Genomic DNA, 18,090 nt, shown 5'->3' with positions numbered 1-18,090 from the left:
GACTTAGGGAAAAAAAATTCTTCTGTTATTAATAGAGTCTAATATTGGCTGATGAATAAATTTGTAAGAACTAGAGCTGGACCACTCAAAAGAATATGCCTTTGTGCAGATTAGGTGTTAAGGCTACCCTCTACTCTTCTCACCATCTTTCCTTTTTTTGTCTTCAAAAACACATATCAGGGCATGGTTCAGTGAAACATGAAGACAAACACAGTTCAGTTCATGTGCTCAGTGGACTAGAACTTGTTTGCCTGAGAAAATCCACAAAAAAGTCAGTCATGTGTCTTTTATTTTCTTAACTTGAGTGTTTCATAAGGAACGTAAAGGAAATAAACACAAAACATTTCAGTTTTCTGTCACTTAATATTTCTAGTTTTTAAAATAACGTCTTTTTTGAGATATTATTCACTTACCATGCAATTTACTCTAATTTTAACTGGTACAGTCAGTGGCCTTTAGTATATTCAGAGTTGTGCAGCCATTACAACTAATTTTAGAACATTTTAATCACCCCAAAAAGAAACTCAGTGTCTCTTAGTGTTCAGTCCCCATTCTCACTTCCACACGTCTCTGGCAACTACCAATCTACTTTTTATGTGTATGGATTTGCCTATTTTGGACATTTCATATAAATGGGATCATACGATTCATGGTTTTTTTATGACTGACTAATTTCATTTAAGCATAATGTTTTTAAGTTCAGCTGTGTTGTAGCATGTGTCATCAGTATTTTTTTATGGCAAAATAGTATACCATTGTATGACTATTCACATTTTATTTTCAGTTGATGGATATTTTGGTTGTTTTCAGTTTTGACTATTATGAATTATGCTTCCACGAACACTTATGTTTAGTTTTTGCATGAGATTTTTTTTTCATGAGATAATGTTTTTATATCTCTTGGGTGAATATCTAGGAGTAGAATTTCTGGGTCATGTGGTAATTTATGTTTAACATTTTAAGGAATTGCCAACCTGTTTGCCACAGTGGCTGCATCACTTTAATATTCCTTTTTTTTTTTTTTTTTTATGATAGTCACAGAGAGAGAGAGAGAGAGAGAGGCAGAGACACAGGCAGAGGGAGAAGCAGGCTCCATGCACCGGGAGCCCGACATGGGATTCGATCCCCGGTCTCCAGGATCGTGCCCTGGGCCAAAGGCAGGCGCCAAACCGCTGCGCCACCCAGGGATCCCCACTTTAATATTCCAACCAGCGGTATATGAAGGTTTCAACTTCTTCATATCCTTGACAGTTGTTGTTTTTATTATATCTGTCCTGATTACTCCTTGTACTTTTGATATGCATTTCCCTAGTGACTAATGATACTGCTCATCTTTTCAAATGTTTGTTGGCTATTTACATATCTTTTTTTAGGAAAATGTTTATTCAGATCCATCTTTTTCTAAAAATTTAGTTTTCTTCTTGTTGAATCTCTAGAGTTCTTTATATATTTTGGGTACTAATATGCCTGTGACATTTCTTCTAGAAAGAAGAACTCTTTTTTTTTTTTTTAAAGAGTTTTTAAATTTATTTATTCATGAAAGACAGAGAGGCGGGGCGGGGGGGGGGGGGGGAGAGGCAGAGACATAAGCAGTCTCCATGCAGGGAACCTGACGTGGGACTCGATCCTGTGTCTCCAGGATCAGGCCCTGGGCTGAGGGCGGCACTAAACCGCCGAGCCATTTGGGCTGCCCGAAAGAAGAACTCTTGTATTCAGGAGAGAGAGTTTTAATTTAGAGCAAAAAAACCTGGATTCTTCCCTAGGTAACTTGTTTGTAACCACTTTAGGTCATTCTGACAGTGTAAACTTTGGACAAGTCACTTAGCTTTTGAGTCATTGTCTGTGGACTCAGAAGAAAAAAGAAAGAATTCCTAGAGTGTTCACAGAACAACCAAAAGACTATCTAGTTGGCAGATCCTGCTTTGGGTTGACTGGGTAAATATCCACCATAAGGGAAAAAACAAAGACTAGAAATTATATAGATGTGGATTTAGGTACTAATTCTGGTGCTTTAGTAGCAGAGCACTGCCAAGCAATTTCTCCTTTTTGAGCTCTGGTCTTCCTACTTCTAAAATGGGAGGAATGATACCTACCTAGTTAAACAAAACAAAACCAGAACAGTACAATGAACAGGGGAGCAATTAAGTTATAGTACAAATATGTGATTCGCAAAAAAAATTTTCCCATTGTATCACTTTGTTGACATTAATGCACAGAAATTCTTAATTCTGATGAAGTCTAGTTAACTTTTTATGTTGTTGCTTGTGCTTTGATACCATATCTAAGAAGGCTTTGTCTAATTGAACATCACAAAGATTTATTCCTATATTTTCTTCTAAGAGTTTTATAGTTTTAGCTTTTACATTTTGGTCTTTGATCTATTTTGAGTTAATTCTTATGTATGGTGAGAGAAAGCAATTCAGCTTCATTCTTTTGCAGGGAAATCCAGTTGTGCCAGCACCATTGTTAAATATACTATGTATTCTTACTCCATTGAATTTTGTATTGGCATTCTTTTTGAAAATACACTGACCATAAATGTGAGGGTTTATTTCTGGATTGTCAGTTTTAGCCCATTGATTTACATGTTCATCCTATGTTAGTACTATACAGTCTTGATTATTTTAATTTTTCAGTAGTTTTTGAAATCAGGAAGTGCAAGTTCTCCAACTTTGCTCTTTTACATTGCTTTAATCTTCCCTTTTATGGAGAGGCAGAGGGTCTTTTGTATTTCCACATGAATTTTAGGATCAGTTTGTCAAATTATGCTAAAAGGCAGCTTGGATTTTCTTTGGGTTTGCACTGAATCTGGAGATTGATTTGGGAGTATTGCTATCTTTTTTTTTTTTTTTTTTTTTTGAGTATTGCTATCTTAATGCTAAGTCATCAAATCCATGAATATGGAATGTCCTTCCATTTATTTATGTTCCCCCAATATTTTCAATGATATTTTGAAGTTTTCAGGGTAAACGTTTTTTGGTTAGATTTATTCCTGAGTATACATTTTAAGACTATTGTAATGGGGAGTAGTTTTTGTAGTTTCACTTAATTGTCCATTGGTAGTGCGTGGAACTGCAGTGAATTTTTCTACATTGATCGTGTATCCTGCCACCATGCTTACTTATTAGCTCTGATAGTTTTTAGTTGTTTTTTTTTAGGATTTTCTATGTACAAGATTATGTCATCTGCAAATAGTTTTACTTCTCACCACCCTCCCCAATCTGGATTCCTTTTATTTAATTTTTTTTCCTTTTATTTTTTCTTAATTGCAATGGCTAGAGTCTCAAGTATGGTGTTGGTTAGAAGTGGCAAAATTAGACTTTCTTTTCTTGATCCTGATCCTATTGGGAAAACGTTTTAGCCTTTTTCCCACAAAATGATGTTGGCTGTGATTTTGTTTTTTTATATAAATGCATACATTTATTTTTTAATTAAAATTGGTTCACTCAAGAGTCTAATTTTTAATATCAAAAAAGATTCTAGATGCTTTGGTTGACCCTTATACATGAACTGGTATAATTATTCATTACTGTCCTAGGGTCTAGGCAAAGAGGAAAATCTCCTGTTTTGTAGTATGTATAGTGATTAGCTATATTGGTTTTCTCAGTATACATGAAGAAACATATGAAAATTTTTTTTATGAAAAATACATGCATCAATGTTTATAGTATTTTTGTAATGTGTTACTTAAGTATGCATGATTTTCTGAATTTAATTCTTTAAGGTTTGGGGATCCCTGGGTGGCTCAGCGGTTTAGTGCCTGCCTTTGGCCCAAGGCGTGATCCTGGAGTCCTGAGATCGAGTCCCGCATCGGGCTCCCTGCATGCAGCCTGCTTCTCCCTCTGCCTGTGTCTCTGCCTCTCTCTCTGTCTCTGTCTGTTTCTCTCTCTCTCTTTATCATGAATAAATAAATTAAAACCTTTTAAAGAAATTCTTTAAGGTTAAGGAATAAGAATAAATTTGTACAACTTTTTTATTTTATTAAAATGACAAGGTTTCTTCATATCATACATTTTGGTTATAATTTCTGGTGATGATTGGGGATCCCTGGGTGGCGCAGCGGTTTGGCGCCTGCCTTTGGCCCAGGGCGCGATCCTGGAGACCCGGGATCGAATCCCACGTCGGGCTCCCGGTGCATGGAGCCTGCTTCTCCCTCCGCCTGTGTCTCTGCCTCTCTCTCTCTCTCTGTGACTATCATAAATAAATAAAAATTAAAAAAAAAATAATTTCTGGTGATGTTCATCTTTAAACTTTTATTTAAGAAAAAAAGATTTTATTTTTTCATGACAGAGACAGAGAAATGCAGAGACATTGGCAGAGGGGGAAACAGGCTCCTTGTGGGGAGTCCAATGTTGGACTCAGTCCCAGGACCCCAGGATCACACCCTGAGCCAAAGGCAGGTGCTCAACCACTGAGCAACCCAGTTGTCTCCATCTTTAAACTTTTCTGTTGATGTTTTATTTATTTATTTTTGACTAGTTTCAGGTATTTTATATATATATATATATATATACACACACACATATATATATATACACACACACACATATATATATCTGCCTCTGTTTCTCTCATGAATAAATAAAATCTTTAAAAAATAAAAAAATAAAAGGCTGTTCAATTTTATATTCCTTCTTATAATTTATGTGAATGACCATTTCTGTGCATTCTCATGAATAATTGATATTCTCAGAATTCCAATTTTTGCCATTCTGATGGATGCAAATTTATTATTACCGTCCTTTTATTTTGCCCTTTCTGGTTATGAGAGAGAAGGAAACATTTAAATTTCCTTACCGTCCATTTGTATTTCTTCTGTGACTATGTATTTTTCTAATCAAGAAGACTCTCTAGTTACTAATAAGAAATGGAGATAGTTTTACAATAGAAAAACTAGTTTTACTCATTAAATCTCTGTGGATAATGGATGTAAAATGTTTGATTGTTAGGAAAAATAATTAATTCATCTCAATGTTTATATGAAAAAGCTAATTGGCTGAGGGTTATTTTGTCTTCTAAATCTTTTTAGTTTTTTTTTTTTATAATCTTTTTAGTTTTAAGTAGACTTTCATCAGTGGATCTATGCCTATTAGCTAATTGGTTGGATAGCAATTACACAAAGCATTCTGGTAGTATTTGTGGTTTGTGGGCGGCATTTAGAAAAGTAGTTGATAAACATGTTCTTTGTTCTTTTATTCATCAATTCAGTAAATACCTTTTGATTCTTTATTCCACACCAGACATAGTTCTAGGCACTGGGAATATAGTGATAAACAAGACAGTGGTGGGAAGAGAGAAGTATATGATACATGCTCATTTATCTTTCTGATGAGGGAGAGTCTCACTGTAGTATTGATAAATAAATAGATCCCTGAATAACAAGAAAGAGCAACTACGTGATGATCTAAGCATCCCAGGAAGAGAAAACAGTAGTGCTAAGACATCAAGTCAAGAAGAAGCATAACTTTTTGAAGAACCAGAAAAGAGGCTAGTGTGGCTGGAGCTTACTGAGTGAAGAGAAGGGTATAATAAAGATGAGAGGCAGTTTGGGTCTTGTGGCTCACAATAAAGATTTTAATTTTTATTCTATATGCAGTGAGAAGCCATTGTAGAAATTTAGCAAAGGCATGGCATAATCCAGTTTATGTTTTTAAGAGACAAAGAATAAAGTACAAAGCAGTATGTCACCAGTGTTATGTGATTTCAGCAAATGGGGAAGTTACAGAGGAGATGGGACTTTAACTTGACCCTTAAAGAAAGAGAAGAATTAAATCAATGGAGGGTAACTGGGAAACGAACTAGGGATGGTGGAAGGGAAGGCGGGCGGGGGGTGGGGGTGACTGGGTGGCGGGCACTGAGGTGGGCACTTGGCGGGATGAGCACTGGGTGTTATTCAGTATGTTGACAAATTGAACACCAATAAAAAATAAATTCATTAAAAAAAATAAATCAGGGATCCCTCGGTGGCGCAGCGGTTTGGCGCCTGCCTTTGACCGAGGGTGCGATCCTGGAGACCCGGGATCGAATCCCACGTCGGGCTCCCGGTACATAGAGCCTGCTTCTCCCTCTGCCTGTGTCTCTGCCTCTCTCTCTCTCTCTGTGACTATCATAAATAAATAAAAATTAAAAAAAAAATCAGTGGAGGGGAAGGATATAGTATGATGTGGTCGCAAAAAAATAGTGCCTGGCTTTGAATTGGAGGACTTGGTCTCCATATTGACTCTACCTCTTTATAGCTCTTGAACCCTAAATAAGTTTCTTAAGTCTCTTCTTAGTTCTTTCATCTCCTTTCTGTATACCTTGGTTGCTATGAAGAGCAAGTCAAATGAAAAATGTCTATAAAAGGGTTTTGTAGGGCAGCCTGGGATGGCTCAGTAGTTGACCACCGCCTTCAGCCCAGGGTGTGATCCTGGAGACTGGGGATCGAGTCCCGTGTCTGGCTCCCTGCATGGAGCCTGCTTCTCCCTCTGCCTGTGTCTGTGCCCCCGCCCCTCTCTCTTTCTCTCTCTCTCTCTCTCTTCTCTCTCTCTCTGGTCTCTCATGAATAAATAAATAAAATCTTTAAAAAAAATAAAAAAGAAGGGTTTTGTAAACTGTGATTTTCAATATGGTATGTTTGTTTACTCAGTAAAAAAACTGTGTGGTATTATGCTAAAGGAGTGATAAAAAAGTGGATTATACCTCATTTTTGCTCTTCAAAGAGGATGTAGTCTAATAGACAATGTGGTAAATTACCTAAAATACAAAATTACGAATGGTTAAATCTGAAGCAGTATGCAGATAAAGCCCAAGTAGTGGGGTTTGTGTGTGTGGGGGGGTCACAGAATGGGAGAACCTTCTTTTCTTAAGAGTTGGTGATAAGGCTTTATGGGTAAGTAAGAACTCCTGAACTATGCCTTGAAAGATGGATAGGACTTCAGTAGAAGATAGGAAGAGAACGTTCACAGTAAGTGAGTTTGTGGGAGTAAAGGCATGGTAGTATTAGGCAGAATCAGAACTTGATAAGAGAAGGTAGGTTAGAACCAGACACATCCTGCGGCACCTTAATGTTAGGCTAAGGAAGGGGAATTCTATTCAGTAGAATGCCCTCACCAGCATACTTAATTCTGCAGATATTTATTGAGGATCTCTCATTACCAGATTTGTGCTAGTTAGGGCTATGAAGGTACAGTGATTTCAGTCTAGTTGGAAAAGACAGATTGTCTAATTATTATTTGAATGAGGGTTGAACAAAGTGTAGTAGGATCATAGGATGAGGAACAGCTCCGGCTCTCTGGCCTAATGAGGGAAGGCTTGATAGAGGTATGGTAGACATTGTGTTCTGTTCTGATAGGAAGTATCCCTGTACTTAGCCAGATATGAGAGGTGAAGAGAGGAATGTGAGAGAAGCTTCTGTGCCTGACACTTTATATGTTTTGGAATGGCTGGACGAGATCTTTGTATGCAGTGCAAGGCTGTTAAGAGCTTTGGTAGAGGGATAACTGGAAGATTCAGGTGGTGGTAAAGAGAGTAATGGGAAAGGATAGAGATGAGGTGGGGAACCTGAAGAGGAGATAGTTGTACTAGAGCAGGTAAGAGATGTTGAGGACCTAATGAGAAAGAATAGCTGTGGGGACAGAGAGCCTGGAAAACTGTCCAAATGCTTAACATGTAAAATTGGCTGACCTTGGAGATCAGTTGGATATGGAAGAAGAAGAAAAGGACCATGTGGAATACAGAATGATTTCTGGGCCTCTGCTGTTTCAGAATATCAGAATCTGCCATTGCCTTAGAAGAGGGTGTATTTAAGAAGAAAAGAGGTGGATTTGTAGAGGAAGCTTAATAGTTTTATCTGTATTGTGTTGAAGGTGCATGTAGGGTAGTTGGGCGTGAGGATGATAACTTGGGGTAATCAATGTTTAGCTGATAATTTAAACTGTGCATAGCATAATTAAACTGCTGTGGGTGGATGAACTTAGTGAAGAAGAGGAATCTCAAGAGAGCCCTGAGACGTAGCTATAGAAGTAAGAAAATAATCAGGAAAAAGTAGGGAGTAAAGTGGTTAGGAAGTGTTAAGGGCGTGATCAGCATTGTCATCACAGGTATTGATACTTCCTCCACCCTGAAGATAGGTCATTGGTCACTTTAGTAATTTCAGTGAGGATAAAAGCCAAATTACCGTGGTTTGCTGGATATGTGGGGATGTGTATGTATAAGAATTTGGCAGTAATTGGAGGGAGAGAAAGAGATATCAAAGTACCATTATTTGCTTGTTTTTTCTTGTCTGTTTTAAAAGATTTTAGAGATTTGGATTATTTAATCCTTGAGGGGAAATAGTAAATGGATAGCAAAGGGTTGAAGTCTCAAGTAATGGACTAGTCATTGAGGAGCATCTCAAACTTTAATGGGGATCTTGTTACAATGAAGATTCTGGGGGCACCTGGGTGGCTCAGTGGTTGAGTGTCTCCCTTTGGCTCAGGGATTGAATCCCCAAGTCAGGTCCCCACAGGGACCCTGCTTCTCCCCCTGCCTATGTCTCTGCCTCTCTTTCTATGTCTGTCATGAATAAATAAATAAAATCTTTAAAAAAAAATAAGATTCTGAATCGGAAGGTTTGGGTTGGGGCCTGATTTACATTTCTGACAAAATCCCAGATGAGGCCAGTGCTGCTGGTTTGTGGCCCACACTCTTTAAAATAAGATCTGGAGAGTACGGCATTGATAGTATACAAGAGTTAGTCTTTGGTAGGAAGAGGAAAAATTTCTATTTTGTGATGAGGTAAAATGTGAGGTAGATGGAAATACAGATTAAGGAGACACACCTCATAACTTTTGTGTGTGTGTGTGTGTGTGTGTTTCCTTGCAAAATAGAAGTAGAGGGATGTTAAGAAGTCTTGTCTTTGGAATTGTTAAAGATAGGCAGAAAGGTCTGGAATAGCTTGTGAAAGTTTGGAATAGCTACTAAAAATAGAAAGTGAGTGAATTTGGGACTTGTAATATTCACTGAACAGTGAGGATTAGTTTGGTCATAGTGTCTGTAAAAATAATTGGAGCAGAAAAAGATTAGATATGGAGATTTTTTAAGATGATAAGGTAGCCCTGAGGGGAGGTAATGAAGTGTGAAACAGAACAGGGGACTTGAGGAATAGGAGGGTATCTGAGGCCAAATAATGGCCCACCCAAAGATGTCCCTGTGAACCTGTATGTTACCTTCATGACAAGAGAGACTTTGTAGGTGGGAGTGAAGTAGGGATTTTGAGATGGAGAGATTATCCTGGATTGTGATCACAAGGATCTTTATAAAAGGAAGCAAGAGGGTCAGCAGAGTCAGAAAAGGCCATGTGAGGATAAGAGCAGAGGAAGAGGAAATGTAATAAAGGAAGCAGTGGTCAGATTGTTGGAGGACTGAGAACTAAGGAATATGTACCTTTAGAAGCTGAAAAAAGCAAGGAAATAGATTTTTCCCAAGAGGCTGTAGAAGGAACAAAGCCCTGGTGATGTGTTGATGTTAGCCCAATGAGACTGATTTTGGAATTCCAACCTTCAAGAACTAGAAGATAATAAATTTGTGTTGTTTGGTCATTTTTTTTTTACAGCAGCAGTAGGAAACATGAATAGAAGCATGGGTGTAAGGGAATGTAGAGTTAGAACTGATAAAGTGAGGCAATTGGTAGAGTGTGGTATGGGCATCAGGAATCTGGGAAGATGTTTAGCATGGGTAAATGGATGGAGGAAAGTGGTGAAATTAAAATTACAGAATTGCATGGAGTAGATGTTAGAGGAAGGTGTTCAGTTTGCATTACATATGGATTAGATAGCGTGAAAGGAAGATCTGAAGTAGATGATTTTAAGAGGCTGCCATAGTACTGTTAATAGTTAATTGAAAAAAAAACGAAAAAAATAAGTTAATTGAGCCATTCTAATACCAATCTGTGGCAAATTACATAGGAATTTTTAGTTTTGACTGAGAAGGTCACAAAACAGATGATTGAGAAAGACCGATTTTTTTGAAAAAGTGCTTATATATTTACTGTTCTTCAGTTTAGAAAGCATTTTTTTCTAGTTGTATTAAGATTTAATTCACAAAATTAGGGGTACCTGGGTGAACTTAGTAGGTTGGACATCTGTCTTCAGCTCAGGTCATGATCCCAATATCCTGGGATTGAGCCCCGAGTCGAGTCTCCCTGTTCAGCGGAGCTTGCTTCTCCCTCTCCCCACTGTGCCCGCTTGTTTTCTCTCTTGCTCTTAAATAAATAAATAAATAAATAAATAAATAATCTTTTTTAAAAAAGATCTAATTGACAAAGTTATATTTAAAGTGTCAACTTGATGATTTGATGCAAGTATATATTGTGAAAGGATTCCCATAATCCAGTTAAGTAGTAGATCCATCATTTCCTACATTTACCTTTTTTTTGGTTAGAGTTCTTTCTTCTTCTTCTTCTTCTTCTTCTTCTTCTTCTTCTTCTTCTTCTTCCTTTTTTCTTTTCTTTTCTTTTTTCTTTTTTCTTTTCTTCTTTTCTTTCTTCATTTGTTTATGAGAGAGATAGAGAGGCAGAGACACAGGCAGAGGGAGAAGCAGGCTCCATGCAGGGAGCCCAATGCGGGACTCGATCCCAGGACCCCGAGATCACGCCCTGAGCTGAAGGCAGACGCTTAACCACTGAGCCACCCAGGCGTCCTGAGTTCTATTTTTAAAATTTCAATTATATAATACTGTTAACTTTAGTCACCATATTATACATTAGATCCACACACCTTACTAATCTTATAACTGAAAGTGTGTATCCTCTTAACAGCTTCTCCCTTCTCTCTTAGCCCCCAGAAATCACTCTTCTATTATCTATATGTGTTTGACTTTTTTAGGATTCCACACCTAAGTGATACCACACAATATTTGTCTTTCTCTGGCTTATTTCACATGGCAATGAACTTTCAGGTTCATTTGTATTGTCACAAATGGCAGAATTTCCTTCTTTTTTAAAGCCTGCATTATGTTTCATTACACACAAACGCACACACACATCACCTTTTGTTTATCCATTCATCTGTTGATGGACACTTAGTTTTTTTTTTTTTTTTAAGATTTTATTTATTTATTCATGAGACACAAAGAGAGAGAGAGGCAGAGACACAGGCAGAGGGAGAAGCAGGCTCCACGCAGGGAGCCCGACATGGGACTCGATCCCAGGACTCCAGGATCACACCCTGGGCTGAAGGCGGCGCTAAACCACTAAGCCACCAGGGCTGCCCGGACACTTAGTTTTTGTTCCTTGACTGTGGTGAGTGAATAGTGCTACAGTGAATGTGGGAGTACAGGTATCTCTTTGAGATAGTACTTTGATTTCCTTTGGATTATATACCCAGTAGAGGGACATCTGGATCATTTGGTAGTTCTATTTTTAACTTTTTTTTTTTTAAAGATTTTATTTTTATTTATTTATGATAGACAGAGAGAGAGAGAGAGAGAGGCAGAGACACAGGCAGAGATAGAAGCAGGCTCCATGCAGGGAGCCCGATGTGGGACTCGATCCCGGGACCCCAGGATCGCGCCCTGGGCCAAAGGCAGGTGCGAAACCGCTGAGCCACCCAGGGATCCTCTATTTTTAACTTTGAGAGTAAACTCTATATTAATTACCACAGTGCTCTATCAGTTTACAGTCTCACCAACAGTGTAAAGGATTCTTTTTTCTCTGCATCCTTACCAGCATTTGTTGTTCCTTGTCTTTTTGATAATAGACATCCTAGTATAGGTGTGTGGCAGGATCTCTTTGTAGTTTTGATTTTCATTTCCCTGATGATTAGTAATGTTGGGCACCTTTTTAGATGCCCGTTAGCTGTTCGGATGTCTTTGCAATAATGTCTCCTCAGGTCCTTTGCCCATTTTTTAATTGGGCTCCCCCCCCCCCCGCCCCATTTGAGTTCCTTGGATATTAACTGCTTATTAGATTTGTGATTTGCAAACATTTTCTCCCATTCATAGGTTGCCTTTTCATTTTGTTGATGGTTTCTTTTGCAGACATAGTTTTTTAGTTTGATGTAGTCCCACTTGTTTATTTTTCCTTTGTTTTGTTTTTGGTGTCAAATCTGAAAACCATTGCCAAAACTGCCATCAAGTAGCTTATCCTCTATGTTTTCTTCTAGGAGTTTTATGGTTCTAGGTCTTATGCTTTAGTCCTTAATCCATTTTGAGTTGATTTTTGTGTATAGGATAAGATGGGGTCCAATTTCCTTTTTTTTTTTTTTTTAATGTGGCTCTCCAGTTTTTCCAACACCATTTATTGAAGAAATTATCTTTTCCCCATTGTATATTCTTGGCTCTTTTGTTGAAAATTAATCGGCTATATATATGGATTTATTTCTGGGCTCTTCATTGTGTTTCATGGATTTTTATGTCTTTTTTTTAATGCCAGTACAATGCTATTTTGATTACTATAGCTTTGTGATATAATTTGAAATCAGCAAGTGTCATGCCTCTAACTTTGTTGTTCTTTCCCAGTTGCTTTGGTTATTCTGGGTCTTTTCTGGTTCCATATGAATTTTAGGATTGTTCTTTCTGCTTCTGTAAACAAATGCCATTGGAGGGCAGCCCCAGTGGCACAGCAGTTTAGCGCTGCCTATAGCCCGGGTGTGATCCTGGAGAGCTAGGATCGAGTCCCATGTCGGGCTTTCTGCATGGAGCCTGCTTCTTCCTCTGCCTGTGTCTCTGCTCCCCCCCCCCCCCCCCCGAATAAATAAATAAAACCTTAAAAAAATGCCATTGGAATTTTATTTTTTATTTTTTTTATTTCCATTTTTTAATTTTTTTCCATTGGAATTTTAATAGGGATTGCATTGACTCTGTAGATGGCTTTGCATAGTATGGGCATCTTAACAATATTAATTCTTATATTTCATTAGCCCAGAATATCTTTGTTTATTTATGCCTTCTTCAATTTCTTTATCAGTTTCTCTTACTTCCTTGATTAAATTGATTCCTAAGTATATTACTTTTAAAAAATTTTTTAAAGATTTTATTTATTCATGAGAGGCATGGAGAGAGAGAGAGGCAGAGAGAGACACAGGCAGAGGAAGAAGCAGGCTCCATGCAGGGAGCCCGATGTGGGACTCCATCCTGGGACTCTGGGTTCACCTCCTGAGCTGAAGGCAGATGCTCAACTGCTCAGCCACCCTGGTGTCCCAAGTATATTACTCTTTTTGATGCTCTTGTAAATAAGATTGTTTTCTTCTTCTTCTTTTTTTTTTTTAATAAGATTGTTTTCTTACTTTCTCTTTTCAGTAGTTTGTTGTTAGTGTACAGAAACACAATTAAGCCTTGAAGAACACAGGTTTGAACAGCATGGGTCCACCTATACACGGATTCTTCTTTCAGTAGCCAGACACATAGCACTGTAAATGTATTTTCTTTATGATTTTTAAAAAATAACATTTTCTTTTTTCTAGCTTTCTTTCCTTAAGAATACAGTATATAATGCATATAACAGAGAAAATGTGTGTTAACCTAATATTAATGTTACCATTAAGGGATTAAGTCAACAGAAGGCTATTGGTAGTTAAGTTTTTGGGGAGTCAAAACTTACACACAGATTTTCAGCTGCACAGGAGGTGGGCTTTCTTAACTCCTGCGTTGTTCCAGGGTCAACTATTGATTTTGTATCTAGCAGCTTTACTGAATTTGTTTATTCTGGCATCCTTTTAGTGGTATCTTTGGAAGGGTTTTCCACAAACAGAATATTTTATCTCTTTCTGATTTTGATGCCTTTCTTTCATTTTTAAGATTTATTTACTTTAGAGCATGTGCATGCACACATAAATACATGTGAGCAGGGTAGGGGTAAGCAGAGAGAGAGAGAAAGCCTCAAGCAGATGTACTGCATATCGAGGAGCTGTTGCAGGGCTGGATCCTAGGACCCTGAGATCACGACCTGAGCCAAAATCAAAAGTTGGACACTTAACCCACAAAGCCAGTCAGGCTCCCCAATTTCTTTTGTTTTTTAAATTTGTTTTGCCTAATTGCTCAGGTTAGGACTTTGAGTATTATGTTGAATAAAAGTGAGGAGAGTGGACATTGTTTTCTTGTTCCGGATCTTAGAGGAAAAGCTTTCATTTTTTCATTATTGAGGATATGATGTTAGCTGTGGACTTGTCTTAAGTGGCCTTTATTGTATTGAGGCATGTTCCTTCTATACTCAGTTGGTTTAGTTTTTATTATGAAATGATGTTGAATTTTGTCAGATGCTTTTTGTACGTCTACTGAGATGATCATGTGATTTTTATTCTTCATTTTGTTGATGTGGTACATCACATTTATTGATTAGCATTTGTTGGACCTTACTTGCATGTAAAGCATATTTATACCTAATTAACAAGGTTTTAAAATGGATATAACTGCTATTAGTATGTGAAATAAGGGGCCCCTGGGTGGCTCAGTCCTTTGGGCTGCTGACTTTTGACTTGGGCTCAGGGCTCACACTGGGCTTAGAACCTACTTAAGATACTCTTCCTTCATTCCAGAAAGTTCTTTTGGATAGTACTAATCAGTATTGTTTTATATAATAAGAGATCAGTTATTATCATAGTAAAATTTTTAAGAATCAGTGTTTGCTAATTTGGCACCATTTTAGAAGACCTGGACTCTTAGATTGTGTGATACAGTTGAGTGAATAAGTACACCATGCTCTCTTTCTAAGGAACACTAACCTAATTAACAATGAGCACTAATGAATCGAGTGTCAGGATACTGAGTTTTTATTGTGGTTCTGCTTTGTTTTGTATGAATTTGGAAACCTTAGAAACATAGAAAGTTTTCTTAACTTCTTAAAGAGATACTGTCATCTTTTAAAAACATTGAAAACAAACAGCTAATATGTATTCACTGCAGATTTTACAGTATAGAAATATTAGTAAAAAGTTTTTATTTTTATTTAAAAAAAATTTTTTTTAAAGATTTTATTTATTGGGGATCCCTGGGTGGCGCAGCGGTTTGGCGCCTGCCTTTGGCCCAGGGCGCGATCCTGGAGACCTGGGATCGAATCCCACATCAGGCTCCTGGTGCATGGAGCCTGCTTCTCCCTCCGCCTGTGTCTCTGCCTCTCTCTCTCTCTCTCTGTGACTATCATAAATAAATAAAAAATTCAAAAAAAAAAAAAAGAAAAAAAAAAGATTTTATTTATTTATTCATGAGAGACAGAGAGAGAGAGAGAGAGAGGCAGAGACAGGCAGAGGGAGAAACAGGCTCCATGCAGGGAGCCTGATGTGGGACTCGATCCGGGGTCTCCAGGATCATGCCCTGGGCCAAAGGTGGCATTAAACCGCTGAGCCACCAGGGCTGCCCAGTAAAAAGTTTTAAAAAGAAGAAAAATCTTACCTTTAAAAGAAGGACTTGCTGGGTGTCTGGATGGCTCAGTTGGTTAAGTGACCAATTCTTGGCTTTGGCTCAGGTCGTGATCTTGGTGGTGTGAGATTGAGCCCCAGGTTGGGCTCTGTGCTCAGTGTAGAGCCCTCTTGTCCCTCTCCCTCTGTTTCTCCCCACTCTCGCTCACGCCCTCTTCTCTCTCTCTGTTAAATAATTTTTTTTTTAAAAAAGGACTATTTACCATCTGTTTTAGTTCTTTTACTAAGACTTCATGATATAATTCATTATGTAGTCTTAGAGGTACACTTCTACCCTCATAACTTTGTATGGTTGAAGATTATTAGTAAAAATGACCTAAATTTGAATTTTGTGTTATGTTTGATTTTAGTTTCCCAAACCAAATATATTGTTGACATTAACTAGTAAATATGCATTATGTGAGAGAGTGCATGTTTACTAGAACATGAAGTTAAAACGTTAAGGAACTTTTGAAGAGAGAGGAATTGGAGAGGGCTGGAGGGGGTGTCTTTTAAGTCTTGCTGATAATGGTTATCTAGATTCTATCTAGAAAACAATAATTTAATAGGCCAGAGGAGTTAATTGTGTTGGGATTTTACCTAATATCTTTATGTCTCTTTTCTTAGGTAAAACTTAGTGGTCATAAATCTCTCAATTAAGTATAATTTATATGTCTGTATGAAATTGGTGACCAGAATCTTGCCAGTGTAGGAAAGTTAATTTAACAGAAGTTTCTGTGCTGTTACCTCTGATGAATGATAGTCTCTTTGCTTTCTCCTGCTGTGTACCTTTCTGCTGCTCTAGAAGCATGACATAATCAGACTTGTTTTAAGGTCTAAGAGTCTGCAGGGAGAAGAAATAAAAAAATGTGGCTGATTATTTCATATAATGACAGTTTTGGTTCCTATACTAAAGTTGTCTAAGATGTTTACCACTGTATATTTAACAAAAGATTTCTTCTCATTTTCACAAATATCAGTAAGCTCATTGGTAATTTTGATGATTGGTGCATATGAATATTTAATGATAAGCAAGTGTTAGATTTGAATGTTTTCTAAAACGTGTTCCCATTAATCTAAAATAGTGTGTTATAGTATGGAGCTTATACGAAATGCCAACTGCTGAATACCAGTTGGCCCTTAGTACATTTTGAAATGTTCTTGAAAGAATGAGGGAGAAGTTGAATTTGTATTTGAGTTTATCCTAAACCTAATCATAGTTTCGTTTTCATACTAGAATTGTAGGATGTTTCTCAGTGTTTTCCTCCATGCTCTGTTAATGTCAGATATAAACAAAATTTCCAGTCCTTCGTTTTCTCTCTGCCCATTTTAATTATGGGTTCCTAGGAATTTCTTTGCTTCATTTACCCTCTCCCTGTAATGTAGAATTTCAACAGGAGCTATCTCCTTCACAGTGTATTAAGTTGTTTATTGTGTTGACCAACCTACTTTATAGTTTAAGACGGCATACCACTAGATATCAGGCAAGGTTCTAGAACGAAACAATCCAACTGAGATGGTGCAAGAGATTTATTAAATGAAGGACTGCAGAGGTAGGGGTGGAAAGGGATACCACAAGGGATGTTTTCTGTAGTTATGGGGGGAAGCTTAAAGGGGCAAGGAAAATACAGTGTAGGTAGAGCCTGGTGAGATCTGTGAAAAGGGGATGCCTGAAAGGAGCAATGGTGGTAGGGAGACAAAGCTTGTGTCAGAAAATGTGACCAAAAGGAGGGAGGGTGCTGGAAAGAAATAATCCAGCATTTCTCTACCTTCTGATCTGCCAGTGACAGATAGCACTGAAACCCCGAAGGTGCGTCTGTTAGGGTTAGCCTCCTTGGACACAGAGTTGGGCAAAAGGGTATAGGAGGAATAGGGTAGTGGCACTAAGATAATTACTGGTACAACTGCTGATGAATATGGGACTGATTTTAAGTAACATCATATTTTAGATTAAATTTCTAATCTGTAAACTATAGATACTTATTAACTGGGGTTGATGTGAGCATTAAAATGAGACCTGGCAAACATTTCAAAGTACTATCATAATGTCTTTGTCTTGTGAGTATTTGTTTTTAGTTTTGATAAGGTGTGGAGCTTCCTTTCACATGCTGCTGTGCTGTATCTGTTTTATAGGGATTTTGATTGCCACCACCATACTTTTAAATATGTGATAGTTTTTGTGTTTACTAATAAGTTTTGAGAAGTGAATTGCACAGTCACTATGAGGTAGTTTCTAAAATTTAGAGACCGTTTGTATTTACTGCCTTGTAACAGGCATTTATCTTTTTCACTCTTGCTTTAGACAGGACAATACTGACTTCTGAACTTGGGGAGCGAGGATGCTTTTCAGGTGTAGAGGTGGTCTCCCTGGTGAAAGATGGGTCAGACTGCACCCTGCTCCTTCTACCATTGGCGTGTCCTTGTTGCATACTTCTGTTTTCTAAGACAGCAAAGATGCCTTGTCACCTTTTTTTTTTTTAATTGGAGTTTGATTTTCCAACATATAGCATAACACCTAGTGCTCATCCCGTCAAGCTTTTTCTCCTTAGAGTATTTCTCCTCACAGAGATCTACTTTCATCTAGTCTCACCTTTGAGCATTAATGAGCTAGACCAAGATAAAGATAATAGGTCTATTTCCAGGAAAATTATAGCGACAGAGAATCGTTTGCTTAAAAGCATTTTCTGTTTTTAAAAATCCTCCCACAAACTATATTATGATTTTGAAATTAAATAAACTT

The 18,090-nt window shown here is 37.6% G+C and overlaps 1 protein-coding gene across 2 annotated transcripts in view; it reads left to right on the top strand.

Annotated features, from left to right (window-relative positions):
* Window positions 1–18,090, top strand: part of CDK13 (cyclin dependent kinase 13) — a 122,862-nt gene that overhangs the window by 12,022 nt on the left and 92,750 nt on the right. The window lies entirely within an intron of this gene.

The sequence above is a fragment of the Vulpes lagopus genome, chromosome 11 (assembly GCF_018345385.1).
Source record: "Vulpes lagopus strain Blue_001 chromosome 11, ASM1834538v1, whole genome shotgun sequence".
NCBI lineage: Eukaryota > Metazoa > Chordata > Mammalia > Carnivora > Canidae > Vulpes > Vulpes lagopus.
The sequence above is the reverse complement of the archived record's forward strand: the minus strand, read 5'-3'. Positions and strand labels throughout refer to the sequence as shown.